The sequence below is a fragment of the Gracilinanus agilis genome, chromosome 3 (genome assembly GCF_016433145.1).
Source record: "Gracilinanus agilis isolate LMUSP501 chromosome 3, AgileGrace, whole genome shotgun sequence".
Classification (NCBI taxonomy): domain Eukaryota; kingdom Metazoa; phylum Chordata; class Mammalia; order Didelphimorphia; family Didelphidae; genus Gracilinanus; species Gracilinanus agilis.
In genome coordinates, this window is record NC_058132.1 from 321015398 (window position 1) to 321031140 (window position 15743).

The 15743-nt window shown below is 37.2% G+C and overlaps 1 pseudogene; it reads left to right on the forward strand.

The window, feature by feature from the left end:
• Nucleotides 1–268: 268 nt before the first annotated feature.
• LOC123239386 lies at nt 269–612 on the forward strand (annotated as a pseudogene).
• Nucleotides 613–15743: the final 15131 nt, after the last annotated feature.

The window sequence follows — 15743 nt, forward strand, 5'->3', positions numbered from 1 at the left end:
AGAAGGCGAGAACTTGTTCCCACAAACACTGCCCCCTGGGCAGTGCTAGACAATTTGGAAGCTGTGATTGGCCCCCTGTGAAATGGGGAAGGGACAAGAAGTCACCATAAAGGCCATGAATCCTTCGAGCTGAAGGAGATGACCTATGGAGGACAACTCCTCTTTCTGAAGCTGATCTCAAGCCAACTTTTGGCAGAAGACTATCCCAGAAGACAATCTTCAGGAGGCAGTCCCAGGAGACTATCTCCACTAGTCTCCTTCAAGCTGAATGTCTGAAAGCACTGCCAGGGACTAGGGCAGAGCAGATAGGCCAGGCAGAGGGCCCAAGTCACAGCCAGAGGCAGGGGCTGACCAAGGAGGTTGGAGGTATCTGGGAGCCATGATAGAGGATGTATGTAATGACCTGCTGGGCAAGAAGGTCTGTGTGAAGTGCAACACAGATGACACGATAGGAGACTTGAAGAAACTGATTACAACTTAAACAGGCACTCTTTAGAACAAGATTGTCCTGAAGAAATAGTACACAATCTTGAAGGATCACATTTCCCTGGGTGACTATGAGATCAATGATGGAATGAACTTGGAGCTTTATTATCAGTAGAAGCAGCAGGCCTGCCAACTCTGTAACTCCCACCCATTTTTAAAGTTTTACTAATAAAAATCATTTAAATGCTAAAATAAAATTACTCTAAGGATTTATGGCTTTTATGGTGACTTCTTGTGTCTCCCTCTCTTCACAGGGGCCAATCAAAGGTTTCAAATTGTCTAATACTGCCCAGGGGCCAATGTTTGTGGGAACCAGTTCTTACCTTCTAGAGGGGTGAATACTCATCAAAGGGTTCACAGATTCCTGGCTGATTGAGTTTTTGAAGGTGTGAATTTAAGTGATTTGCAAGTTCCTCCACCTCGTGCTAGGTAAGGTGGTCAAGTTTTTGTTGATTCAATTCAAAGGTAGTCAAAGGACAGTTAGTCCTGTCTTCACAATCTGGTGAGGTACTATGTAGGGGTACTTAAGTTATTGTTAACCAAAGTGTTACCTCCAACTAGTCAAAGAGAATAAAGGATTCCTTTTTCACAAGTGTAAACTCAGAATAGACAAAGAGAACAAAGAATTCCCTTTCATTATCCCCCATGATTCTTTGGGAGACTAATCTCTTCAATGAATCATTTCACATAATCAGAAACTATAATAGTTAGAGATAAGAGGGAAATGAAAGAGAGAGAGCAAACCAATGCTTGCTAGGTGCATTAAGCCAATTAGGGGGCAGTCCCCTTTGGCATAAGAGTTTACATTCTGAAAAAAATGTATTCAACCCTCCCCCCCACATTTCAATCAGTTATCCTTGAAGGTTTATTCTGAGTCTTCTGATGCTGTGGAGGTTTCTTCAGGCATCTTCATGGTGCCTTCTTCAAACACTTCATTTTTTGGTTCGAAGAGTTATCAAGCTCTCTTTCCTGAAATATTTCTTTCTCAAAAGATTTTTTAGTTTTATGACACTTGGAGCTTTATTGCTCTATCCCTATGACAATTATGCAATCCCCCCTGAGGTGGGTATTGCAATCCCTATGGCAGTTATATGCCCCCAAATCACCATTTGTGCTTTACTAGAGGACCTGGCTTTTAACTTTAAATAAAGAAGAACTTCAGGTTGGGACAGGAGGAGGGCATGAAAGAAGAGACAGTTTGGGCAAAATGACATCTGGGATCCCTTAACTCACACATAGTAGACATCTATCTCTCATGCCCATATATACTCAAGCAATAAGCATTAATTTATCAACAAGCATTTAATAATCTCTTATTCCTTTAAAGCAGGAACTGTTTCATTTTTTTCTTTATATCCCCACAACCCAGAAGTGTTTAATCAAGGTTTATCAATTGATTACTTGCTTTGTACCATTCATTGTGCCAGGTAATATCAAACATGATCCCCTTTTGTAGTGTTTTATTTGAAAGCAAATTATAGGGTTAATATAAAAACTTTTTTTTCATGATTTACTGTAGTATCATAGTGTTTAATGATTCAGCACTGGACTGCTCTGGGTTTGAAGGTAAATTCTTTTGTTCTTTGCCTCTAGTTAAGGTCCAAAGCTTGCTATGCACCTGTGTTGGCTGAATAAGACTCTAGCTCCTTTTCTAAAATATGATCTGCTTTAAATCATGGCAGCTGTGTTTGGCTGGGGCTGTGGGCTTCAGTTTCCTTATTGCTTCATTAGGTTCCTGTAGGTTTAACACCTGGGCACTACAACACCAAAATTAAAATGCAAATGAACAGAAAAAGCCCTGAAATTGGGCAAAGGTAACAAGAGTAGGGTACAAGAATCTTGATGAGAGGAAAAAACACTGATCTCAAATACTGACCTTTTATATCTCCCTTGCTATAAGAGGTGATCCACAAAATGATCAAACAGAACCTCTCAATGGCAGTCTCATTAATCTTTTTGGAATTCAGCACAGGAATAGATACTCATACTTGCTAATTTCTTCAGGATATTCTTGCTTTTGATGTGACTATGAGCCCCAGTCAGAATATGATAGATCCCTAAGATTTATTTAGGCAGAGACTTCTGGGAACAAAACAGAAAATTCTCCTGGCAAAAGCATTAATGGTAGCCAGTGCATTTTAGCTCCTTATGTTCAGATAGATTTGATTATGATATCAAAGTGAACTGTTCTCTGGGATCAAAAGCTAGCAAGGCTTGTGTAGAGGTGGGCCTCTACAAAGAAGGATTTAAGGTTTAAAGAGTAGATCTTCCTCTGTCCTAGAATACTTACATTACATACTCATTAGACAAAGTACAAAGCCTTCCATTTAAATATTAGAGAATAAGCTTAAAATTCCAATCTTCTGGGTTATTTCTGTCAATGCAGCTTCTCCATTGAAATCACAATAAAAATGTTAAATTTGGAAGGTGCCGACAATGAGGCAACTTTCTCTAATTCATATATTATCACTATATCCAAATGATCACTTTCTGATTTTCCATCCCATCTGGAAAGGCCTTTTGGATTCTCTTCCTATCTTTCTGCCTTTCTCCTGTTCCATCTCACTTTGCTCTGCCCACATGTTCACGTCATTTCTGAAGCCGTCTTGGTATCTTCATCTAAAAACTGTCTGTACATATTTTTTGAACATTTATCATTTGGGAAATGGCTTTAGGTCTTATGTATTTGACTACGTTTTCTCTATATTTTACATATGAGACCTCTAGCCAAGAAACTGCCTATAAAATTTTTTCCAACCTTACTGCTTTCCTTCTAATCTTGGTTACACTAGTTTTATTTGTACAAAACCTTTTTTAATTTAATGTATTAAAAATTATCCACTTTATATCTTACAATGTTTTCTATCTCCTGTTTATTCATAAATTCTTCTCCTATCCATAAATATGTTAGGTAATAGATTCCCTCTTCTTGTAATTTACTTTGGATAGCTCCCTTTATTATGCCTAGATCCATTTTGGACAGCTGTGTGACAAGGAATAATTCATTTAGTTACTTTTAGTTTAGTTTCCTCAACTGTAAAATAGGAATAGTAAGAGTCCATCTTCTAGGGGTTTTCGTCCAGATTAAATAAAGTATTATTTGTAAAGCATTTAGCACAATACCTAGCAATGGTAAGCACTACATAAATTTTTGCTGTTTTTGTTGTTGTTGTTGCTATAACATTTTCTCAATGCGAATCAATAATGTGATGTGGCAGTCAAAAAAAGTTAATGCAATCTCATGCTATATTAAGAGCAAGAAGAGTTTCCAGGAAAAAGAACAGTTACATTTTACTATACCCTCATCAGACATGGTCTAGAATATTGTGTGTAGTTCTAAGTCCCATGATTCAGGAAAGACATTGAAAATCTGTAGACCATCTAGAGAACAGCAACAAGAATAGTGAAGAGCTTGAGTCTGTGCATATGGTCTAGATCTCCAGAGCATGGTTATTGGATATCCTCAGAGCTCAAAAAAGTTGGCCCTGAAAGGTCGAGAATATATTTTGTAATGTGAGAGTTAACAAGACCTCACCAATGTGCTTTCCATCATGATTTTTGATCGATATCAATTACTTAGTTAGATTTACTTTTTTGGAAGTAGTATATCATTTTAGTGGCATAATAAAAAAAGAATTAATATGAAATGCATCCTCCAAGTCTGACATACTCTCTTACTATTCCATACAAAGTCTAATAGAAAAAGGAGTTCATGCTTAAGTGGCACATGTGATAAGAGGATAATTAATAGCTATAGAAATTATTTTGTTGGATATTCCTATTAGGTATAGTATAGGTTTTCTATTGGTTTCTTTGTAAAAATCTTTAACTGATGTCCAGGCTGTACTTGGGCCCAAATCAAAGAACTGCTAAGAAGATGGAAGGTCCCCAATTTTCCAGACTTCAGAAGTTCATAGGTTCTCCAGTTGAAGGACTGGAGGAGGAAGCCCAGACATGTCCTTCTGCCTTCTTCTACAGGTAGTTCCTTCTCAGGTGTTTGGTTAGAATGCCCTCTCCTGGCTTGTCGCCTTATTCCAAACCCAACTAATTTCCTGGTTTTGTACAGGTCCCAGAAGGCATGACCAAGTCCCTTAGCCAATTTGAACATACTTCCTGTCACACCTAGTAATTCATTCAGGCCATAGTCACATGTTGTAAATCATTGAGATCTGGTCTCATCTGCCAAAGACAATTAATTTTAAGGAAGGTGTGATAATCAAAGAAAAGGCTAAAATGGTTGAAGAAAGGGCTAAATAGTTCTTCAACTTCTTACCTAGGAGGTAGAAAACCTTAGAGCTAAGGCCATGAGAGAGCAGCACTGGAGAGCTTTCTGCCAGTCCTAGAAGAGTTTCTGATCTTTCTAAAAGAACATAGTAAGCAAATCTGGCTTCAGACATTTCCTGGATGTGTGAACTTGGCCAAGTCATTTCAGTCCCCTTCCCTAGCCCTTACCATTCTTTTGTATAGGAACCAATGCTTAGAATTGATTCTAAGATAGAAGGTAAGAGTTTTAAAAATGAATATAATGAAGAACAGAGAAAATTAAGTCAGGTCAAGTCAAAAAGCATATATCACGCTCCTACTATGTGGCAGGCACTGTGCTAAGAGAGTGACAAACAAAGAAAGGAAAAACAACAAGAATAACAATGCAGAAACACTCCTAGTGCCTGCTTTTAAGGAGATCATGGTCTAATGGAGAAAATATGCAAACAACAATTTACAATATTGACAAACAAGATATATACAGGATACATTGGAGATAATCTGAGAAGACGTTATTCAAATTTAGGAGGACTGATAAAGATTTCTAGCAAAAGTTGTGTCTTTATCTGAGACTTAAAGGAAGCTAAGAAATAGACATAAATAAGGAAAGAGTTCAAAGTATGGGAAACATAGATTGAAAATTCCTGGAATAGGGAAATGAGGGGTCTTCTAGGAACTGATACTGCAACTGGAGGATCCAGTATCACTGAGCAAAGATTATAGTTGCCCATTGAGAAGAAAGCCCAGAGAGTCTAAAAGAGTGAGCCATCCATCATCAGCCAATCTGCTACCCCGTATAAGGAGCTCCCCCTAATAAATGAAGGCAGCGTAATAAATGCTTTCCAAATATTTTCTCATTTGATCTTCACAAAAACCCCATGAGTTGGATGCTACAATTTTACAGTTAGGGATCTGGAGAGAAACAGAGGTTAAAGAACTTGCCCAAGGTTACTCAGAAAGTATGTGTTTGAGGCTGGATTTAAACTCAGGTGTTCCTGACTCCAAGTCCAGTTTTCTATCCATTGTGCCATCTAGATATCTGTACATTCATAGTGGAAACTTCTTGAGGTCTCTGAGAAGAGAGAAGAGACATCAAGTGCCTGTAATTCTAAATTGCCTAGATTGTGCTATCTCTAAATTGTGCTGAGGCATTTGGGTTTCTTTAAATCTAGTTCTAAAAATTTCTCCTTGTTTATCATTAATAATTAAAAATTAGTTATGTTTTGTCATTTTAATAAAAAGAAGATTTTTTTTAATAGAAAGCATAATTAAGTGGAATTGTTTACTAATCTATTCTCCCAGTTCTATGAAAAGCTTAGTCATTTGGATCATATGGCCAATAACCTAGGCATACAGTATCTGGCAGCTAACCAAATGGAAGGCACAGAGCCTGGGTGGAAATAGATTCATTCATGCCAGGTTCCTAAACACATAAAATGATAGCAAATGGCTAGTGTGTGGGTAGTGGGATAGACAGACATATACAGACATAGCCAGTGTAAGAAAACCTAATCAAAATAAACAACATAATTCCTTCTCTTTAAACCCCTTTCATCTAGTTTAAACAACCCACATCTCCTACATCAAATCTATTTATTCCATTATAATAAACTCTATTTTATTTTACCATTCCTGAGCCAAATTCAACTTGAGTTCTTTCACATTTTAAATAAATTGGTGTTTGCCTGGGAATGCAATTGTTTGCAAGAGTCACTTTCATTTTTCCTGTTTATTAGCATCATAAGCAGCTCCCATTTGGTGGTGTCTTATTTCCCTGCTGTTATTTTTTTTAAGTACAATGAGATTTTAAAAGATAACATTTTACAATTTTACCATGTGGGAAAGTAGGATTCACTGAATATTTGTCATTGCTGCCTTGGACAGTCAGCTTTGTTTTACATTCCAAAAGCAGTATAATTAGTGTCAAATGTACAGGCAAAAGAAATGATATGTCTGTTCATTTATACAGCAAACATTTATATATACAAGACCCTGTGCTAGGCACAGTGAGGATATAAAAAAGAATATAATAAAGCCCTTGGCTTCAGGGAACTGCTCTAGTAGACAGATAAGGAAAATATATAAATTAGTATAACAGAACACATTGCAATGCATATCACAGGAATAGTATGAAGAGCCAATAAGAAGTTTAGAAGCAAGAACATAAATTCTAGGTGGCGAAATCAGGAAAGATTTCCTAGAAAAGGTAGCACTTGACCTGAGCTTTGAAGGTAGAATGCCATAGTAGATAGAGCCTTGGACCTGGCATTAGGGAAAAATTGGTTAATTTTTATCTCTGAACTTAAAAGTTATGTAATCATGGACAATTCACTTAAACTCTCATATTTCAGTTCTCTTATTTGTAAATTAGAGATCAGATTACCTTTCTCATAGTGTTATTAGCTTCAGGTGAGTTAATGTATGTGTAATGTACCATGTAAATTTTAGACTACTAGATGTGTCTGTTATTATTATAATTTCTATTTCAGTGGAGATAAGGGAAAAATATAAACAAAGTTATAGTTGGAGGGAAAAACAAATGGGGAATAATCATTGCCTGTGGATATCATATGGTGAGCAGTGTGACATATTGGATAGAGAGCTGGTCTTGAAACCAAGATGTGGGTCCATGTTCTCCATCTGAAACATACCTTGGGACCTATGCAAATCATTTAACCTCTTGGTGTTCTAGCCAACTTTCTAAGACCATAAGTTTCAGAAATAATGCCAATCTACTTTGTTAATTTAATTGCCTCATCCAGAAGTTCCAAATACACACTGTATGGAATGTGTATGTCTATATTTTTGTCTATATGTACCTATATCTACTCTCTATATATTTATATCTATATCTATATCTATATCTATATCTATACCTATCTATATCTATATCTATATCTATATCTATATCTATATCTATATATTGTGGGAAATATAACTAAGGTCATAGGGTCACCAGGGATATTATAAATAAACTAAGTGGTTTGTGGGAACACACTCTGGGATTTATGAGAGTCTGGACCAGGATGGAAAGACCAGAGTTTACTGGATTCCCACAGAAATGGCAGTTGATCTTAACTGTCACTCAGCTTCCCCTAGGCCAGAGTCTAGAAACAGGCTGACAAGGTAAAAAGGACTTAACAGCTTTAATTATGTTTGACTAAAAGGTGGGAAAGGGATTTCTATACTTAAAATCTAAAGAATAAAACCACAGGGCAATGGGAGGACTTATACTACTCTTATCTAAGTGATCTAAACTAACAGGGCCCAAGGAGCTGTAAATGGAATCTCAGGGTGACTGCCTCAGACCTGGAACCTGCCAGGCTTGAGCAGCACAGCTAGGGCTTTGTGGCTTTGGGATTCTCACTGCAATCCACTGATGATCTCTGGATGCCAGGAGCTAAGTGGTCTCAGGTATCAGGTTGTGAGGGAGTGCTTGAAATGCTGTCCACCAGATTTTAAACTTCTCCTTCTTCCTTTGGCACTGTAGATCTTGTCCTTTTTGCTAGATGCCACACCACACAGGATCCCAGGGGAAAATCAGGATGCAAGGTGTCCTTTTACTCTGTGTTCTCCCAGGGCTAATCACAGTTTGTGTTAACCCCCAATGGAGTCCCACACAGAGCCAAGTCACTTCTTCCTGCTTCCTCATTCCATCCTGGAATTCGCAGCTCCAGCTCATCCCTGCTATGCACTTAATATCTAATCAATAACTGTTTGTTTTAAATTCAGGGAAATGTATAGCAGACTCTCTATGGACATGTGGGAGACTTTGAAACTACATTTCCCATGATTCCTCATGGCAAACAGGAAGTATGATGATGTAAGAAAGGGGATAAGTCTCCTGAGTCAGGAGGAAGTGACCCTCTTAGCTACGAGGCACAGGGAGATACGAAAGGTAAAAATGGCTGAGGCAATGAGAATTCTTACAGGCGCGTGGTCTAATGATTTTTTCCCTATCAGCATGGCCTTAATTAAACTACTAATTTCTCTTATTATATCAGTCTTTATCATTTTTAATCGTAACAATAATGGCAACCACAAGGTCAAAATTCGAATTCTCAATTTTCCCAGATAGCCTAAAGAGAGCCATGTCTGTTTTTTGGCCATCTTGCTCAGCTCTTTTGGGCAATTTTTTTTTAATGATTTTTTTTTAAATTTTAAACCCTTAACTTCTGTGTATTGACTTATAGGTGGAAGAGTGGTAAGGGTAGGCAATGGGGGTCAAGTGACTTGCCCAGGGTCACATAGCTGGGAAGTGTCTGAGGTTGGATTTGAACCTAGGACCTCCTGTCTCTAGGCCTGGCTCTCAATCCACTGAGCTACCCAGCTGCCCCCCTTTTGGGCAATTTTTAAAAAAAGTAAAGTGGCTTTCCTCACCATGCTTTCGCTATAAGGAACAGCATGTTTTTGCCTCCCGTGGGACTCAGCCAGCCAGTCCAGCCCAAACCACCTTGGGAGGTCAGATCAGCCGGTTCTGGCTTCTGGCTTTAAACCCAAAACGCCGGTGCCCAGCCAGTGTGCCTCTGCCGCCCCTTCTGACTCCTGACCTGGACTCCATCCCTGCAGGGCCCCCCGGTACAGACCACTGCCTCACGTTCCTGCCTACTCTGATCTCCGCCTCTTTTTCTGACTCACCTGAGCAGACCTCTTCTCTGTTCCTGCCTTACCGAATCCCGAGATTTCCGAGGAGCAACCCCCGCCCTGACTTCAGAGAGATCCTACTGGGGCAAATAGTGGTACAAGTCAACCCACACCCTTTGAAATTTCAAACCTGTGGAGAAGTCAGGAGTCCCAGTTCAGGGTAGTATGGGCTGAAGTGGATCCATCTGTGTGTGCCCAGAGCAAAGCCAAGAATCCCAGTCTGAGCTTGGGATGAGGACATACTACACAGTTTGGGGGTGATTGATAGTACTAAGTACTAAGTATTGATCTTTTTGCCTAAAGCTCAGGGCTAAGTTCCAAGACAGGGCAATCAAGGGTGTGCCTGATTGGATCAAATACACAGTGAGACCAAATACTTGAGCCTAAGCTTGGGGCTATAATTTGATCAGTCCCTGAACTGAATAAGTTCAGAATGAGATAAAAAACTTACACCCACACCTGAAGTAAAGTCTTTAAGCTATCAGCTCTCTGCCCTCATACCATCACATCAGCCTCCAAGAACGGAAATTGGTAAAAAAAAAAAAAACAAAATAAGCTGAAAACAGCATCAAGGCAGGACTGAAGTTTAAGAAGGTACCCCAACTTCACAGAAAACAGCCTACCTATAAGTAGATAGGAAAAATGAGCAAACAACAAAAAAAGGCACTAAAACTAAAGAGTTTTTATGGAGACAAAGAGCAAAGTACAGACATGGAAAGGAACAGTGAAATCAAAGAAAACATATGCAAAGTCCTAAAGAAAAATATGGATTGGACACAGATTCTGGAAGAGTTCAAAAAAGACTTAAAAAAAAACAATTAAGAGAGGCAGAGGGAAAGTTTGTTTAGCCATTCTCTAACTGATGGGCACCCCTTGATTTTTCAATTTTTTGCCACCACAAATATAAATATTTTTGTATAAGTATTTTCCTAATTATCTCTTTGGGATACAAATCCAGCAGTGGTATGACTGGATCAAAGGGCAGTCAGTCTTTTAAAGTCCTTTGAGAATAGCTCCAAATTGCCTTCCAGAATGGCTGGATCAATTAACAACTCCACCAGCAATGCATTGGTGTCCAAATTTTGCCACATTTCCTCCATCATTTATTACTTTTCCTTTGCTTTCAGATTGGCCAATCTTCTAGGTGTGAAGTGGTACCTTAGAGTTGTTTTGACTTGCATTTCTCTAATTATGAGAGATTTAGAACACTTTTTCATGTTCTTATAGATAGTTTTTATTTCTTTATTTGAGAACTGCCTATTCATGTCCCTTGCCTATTTATTAATTGGGGAATGGCTTGATTTTTTTGTACAATTGATTTAGCTCCTTATAGATTTGAGAAATTAGACCTTTGTCAGAGGTTTGTTTAATAAATATTTCCCCCCAATTTCTTGCTTCCCATCTAATTTTGATTTCATTGGTTTTGTTTATTTAAAACCTTTTTAATTTAATGTAATCAAAATTATTCAGTTTATATTTTGTAATATTCTCTGTCTCTTGCCTGGTCTTAAATTCTTTCCTCTCCCATAGACCTGAGAGGTATACTAGTCTATGTTCACCTAATTTACTTATAGTTTCCTTATTTAGGTTTAAGTCATTTACCCCTTCTGAATTTATCTTAGTACAGTGTGTGAAATGTTGTTCTAAACATGATCTCTCCCATACTGTTTTCTAATTTTCCAAGCAGTTTTGGTCAAGTGGTAGGTTTTTGTCATCAAAACTGGAATCTCTGGGTTTATTATACACTATCTTGCTGAGGACATTTATCAAGTCTATTCCATTGACTTCCCTTCTGTCTCTTAGCTAGTACCATATCATCTTGATGACCAGTGTTTTACAGTACAATTTAAGATCTGGTACTGCTAGGCTCACCTCCTTCCCATTTTTTTCATTATTTCCCTTGATATTCTCGTTCTTTTCTTCTTTCAAAATAGTTTTTTTTATAATTTTTTTCTAATTCAGTGAAAAAATTTCTTGGTAGTTTGATAGGTATGGCACTATATAAGTAAATTGATTTGGGAAGGATTGTCATTTTTAATATATTAGCTCATCCTATCCATGAGCAATTAATGTTTTTCCAATTGTTTAGATCGAGTTTTAATTGTGTGGAATGTGTTTTGTAGTTATGTTCGTGTAATTCCTGTGTTTGTCTCAGCAAGTAGGTTCCTAAATGTTTTATATTGTCTAGGGTGATTTTAAATGGGATTTCTCTTTCTAACTCTTGTTGCTGAGTTGTGTTGGAAATACATAGAAATGCTGATGATTTATGTGAGGTTATGTTATATCCTACAACTTTGTTAAAGTTATTGATTATTTCCACCAGCTTTTTAGTTGATTGTCTAGGATTTTTAAGTAGAGTTATACTTTAGTCTCTCATTGCCTACTTTAATTCCTTCAATTTCTTTTTCTTTACTAATTGCTAGTGCAAGAAATTCTTGCACAACGTTATAATGATAAAGGTGATAAAAGTCATCCTTACTTCACTCCTGTTATTATTGGGAAGGCTTCTAACTTATTCCCATTGCAGATGATGCTTGCTGATGGTTTTAAATATAGACTGTTTATGATTTTTAGGAAAGGTCCATCTATTCCAATACTTTCTAGTGTTTTCAATATGAACAAGAGCTATATTTTGTCAAAGACATTTTCTGATTCTATTGAGACAATCATACGATTTTTGTTTTTTTAGTTGTTGATGTGGTCAATTATATGGATAATTTTTCTAATATTAAATCATTCTTGCATTCCTGGTATAAATTCCACCTGATCATAGTGAATAATACTCATGATAATTTCCTGGAGTCTTTTTGCTAGCATTCTATTTAAGATTTTTTTTTTATATTTTAACCTTTTTTAATTTATTTTTTATACATTTATTAATATTTATTTTTAACATAGTTACATGATTCATGCTTCTACTTTCCCCTTCACCCCCTTCCCCCCACCCATATCCGATGCACATTTGCAGTGGTTTTAACATGTGTCATTGATCAAGACCAACTTCCAAATTGTTGTTAGTTGCATTGGTGTGGTAGTTTCAAGTCTACATCCCCAAGTTGTTTTTCTTATGTGTTTCCTCTCCTGAAGTCCTTCCTCTGAATGTGGGTAGTGTTCTTTACGATAAATACCTCAGCACTGTCCTGTGTCATTGCTTTCTGCTGGTACAGAAGTCCATTACATTCGATTTTACCACAGTATATTTGTCTCTGTGTGCAATGTTCTTCTGGATCTGCTCCTTTCACTCTGCATCAGTTCCTGGAGGTCTTTCCAGGTCACTTGGAATTCCTCTAGTTTATTATTCCTTTTAGCACAATAGTATTCCATCACCAGCATATACCACAGTTTGTTCAGCCATTCCCCAATTGAAGGACATACCATCCTTTTCCAGTTCTTTGCCACCACAAAAAGCACAGCTATAAATATTTTCTTACAAGCCTGTTTATTTATGATCTCTTTCGGGTACAAACACAACAATGGTATGTCTGGATCAAAGGGCAGGCATTCTTTTATAGCCCTTTGAGCATAGTTCTAAATTGCCATCCAGAATAGTTGGATCAGTTTACAACTCCACCAGCAATGCATCAATGTCCGAATTTTGCAACAACCCCTTCAACATTCATTACTCTCCCCTTCTTTCATTTTAGCCAATCTGCTAGGTGTGAGGTGATACCTCAGAGTTGTTGTGATTTGCATTTCTCTAATTATTAGAGATTTAGAAAACTTTCTCATGTGATTATTGATACTTTTGATTTCTTTACCCGAAAATTGCCTATTCATGTCAATTGCCCATTTTTCAATTGGGGAATGGCTTGATTTTTTATACAATTGGTTTAACTCCTTGTATATTTGAGTAATTAGACCCCTGTCAGAGATTTTTGTTATAAAAGATTTTTTTCCCAATTTGTTGTTTCCCTTCTGATTTTTACTACATTGTTTTTGTTTGTACAAAAGCTTTTTAGCTTAATATAATCAAAACAATTTAATTTACATTTTGTAATTTTCTCTAACTCTTGCTTGGTTTTAAAATCTTTCCTTTCCCAGAGATCTGACAGGTATACTATTTTGTGTTCACTTATTTATAGTTTCCCTCTTTATATTCAAGTCATTCACCCATTCTGAATTTATCTTGGTGTAGGGTGTGAGATGTTGATCTAAACCTAATCTCTCCCATATTGTTTTCCAAATTTCCCAGCAGTTTTTGTCAAATAGTGGATTCATGTCCCAAAAGTTGGGCTCTTTGGGTTTATCATACTCTGTCTTGCTGATGTCATTTACCCCAAGTCTATTCCACTGATCCTCTGTTCTGTCTCTTAGCCAGTACCATATTGTTTTGATGACTGCTGCTTTATAGTATATTTTAATATCTGGTACTGCTAGGCCCCCTTCCTTCACATTTTTTTTTCATTATTTCCCTTGATATTCTTGATCTTTTGTCATTCCAAATGAAATTTGTTATAGTTTTTCCTAATTCAGTAAAGAAGTTTTTTGGTAGTTTGATAGGTATGGTGCTAAATAGGTAAATTAATTTGGGTGAAATGGTCGTTTTTATTATCTTAGCTCATCCTATCCATGAGCAATTAATAGCTTGAGATCCAGTTTTATTTGTTTGGAAAATGTTTTTTAGTTGTTTTCGTATCATTGCTGTGTTTGTTTTGGTAGATAGATTCCTAAGTATTTTATATTGTCTAGGGTGATTTTAAATGGTGTTTCTCTTTCTACCTCTTGCTGCTCTAATGTGCCTTCTTTTTCTCATTTCATGCCCAAAAGATTTTGCTAAAGCCCTTAACCTTAAACTTGTGTATGTCCACCTGCCTCATATATGTTTCTTGTAGGTAACATATGGTAGGATTTTGTTTTCTAATCCACTCTGCTATTTGCTTCCTTTTTATGAGCGAGTTCATCCCATTCACATTCAGTTATAATTATCAGTTTTGCATTCACTGACATTTTTGTATCCTCCCCTAGTCCTACCCTTCTTCTTACACTATTTTCTTTAAAACCAGTGGTTTGCTTTGATCCGGTATCCCTTATCCCCTCCCTTGATTAACTTCCCTTTATACCCCCTCCTTTATTATTCCCCTCCTTTTATTTTTAAAGGCCTAGTGAGTTCCCTCTCCCTTCTTCTCCTCTCCCTTTATTGACCTCAACACTCCCCTGCTCCCCTTGGTTTATTCCTTCTGACTTTCTCAGTAGGGTTAGATAGAGTTTTATATCCCAATGGATAGTATAGCTACTCTTCCCTCTCCGGGTTGATTACACTGAGAGTAAGGTTTAAATATTACCTCTTAATGCTCTCTTTCTCTCCTTCTTATAATAGTATTTGTCCCCTCCCCTTCCCATCCCCTTTCTGTGTGTAATAGAATATCCTATTTTTCTTATTCACTCAAGTTTCTCTTGATGTCCCCTACTATTCACCCCCCTCTTTCTCACCCTCCATGTCATCTTAGACCATTTAGTATTCCACCCTCTTCCTATGAATTATTCTTCTGATTGCTATTAGAGTGAATACTATAATAGTGAATAGAGTTCATTACAGAGAATTATCCATAGCATTTCTCCACATAGGAATACAGATAATTCGATCTTACTGAGGCCCTTAAAAAGGCAAATTTAAAAATTATGAGTTTTCTTTCTTTCCCCTCTGTTTCTTATTTACCTTTTCATGTTTCTCTTGATTTTTGTGGTTGGATATCAAACTTTCCATTTAGTCCTAGTCTTTTCTGTGCAAATACTTGGAAATCTTCAAATTTTTTGAATTCCCCTACTTTCCTCTGGAAGTATATAGTCAGTTTTGATGGGTAGTTGATCCGTGTTTGAAGGCCCAGCTCTCTTGCCTTTCTGAATATCGTATTCCAAGCCTTGTGGTCTTTTAGATTGGAGGCTGCCAGATCTTGTATGATCCTGATTGGTGCTCCTTGATATTTGAATTTTCTCTTTCTGTCTTCTTGTAAGATTTTTTCTTTTAATTGGAAGCTCTTGAATTTGGCTGTTATATTCCTGGGCGTTTTCTTATCTGGATCGAATGTCGCAGGTGTTCTATGGATCCTTTCAATGTCTATATTGCCCTCTTGTTGTAGAACTTCAGGGCGATTTTGCTGAATAATTCCTTTTAGTATGGAGTCCAAGTTTCTATTAATTTCTGCTTTTTCAGGAAGACCAATGATTCTCATATTGTCTGTTCCAAACCGGTTTTCTTGGTCTGTCACTTTCTCATTGAGATTTTTCATGTTTCCTTCTCTTTTATCAGTCTCTTGACTTTGTTTTATTTGTTCTTGCTGTCTTGAGAGATCATTGGCTTCTAATTGCTCAATTGTAGCCTTTAGGGACTGGTTTTTGGCTATAATCTTTTA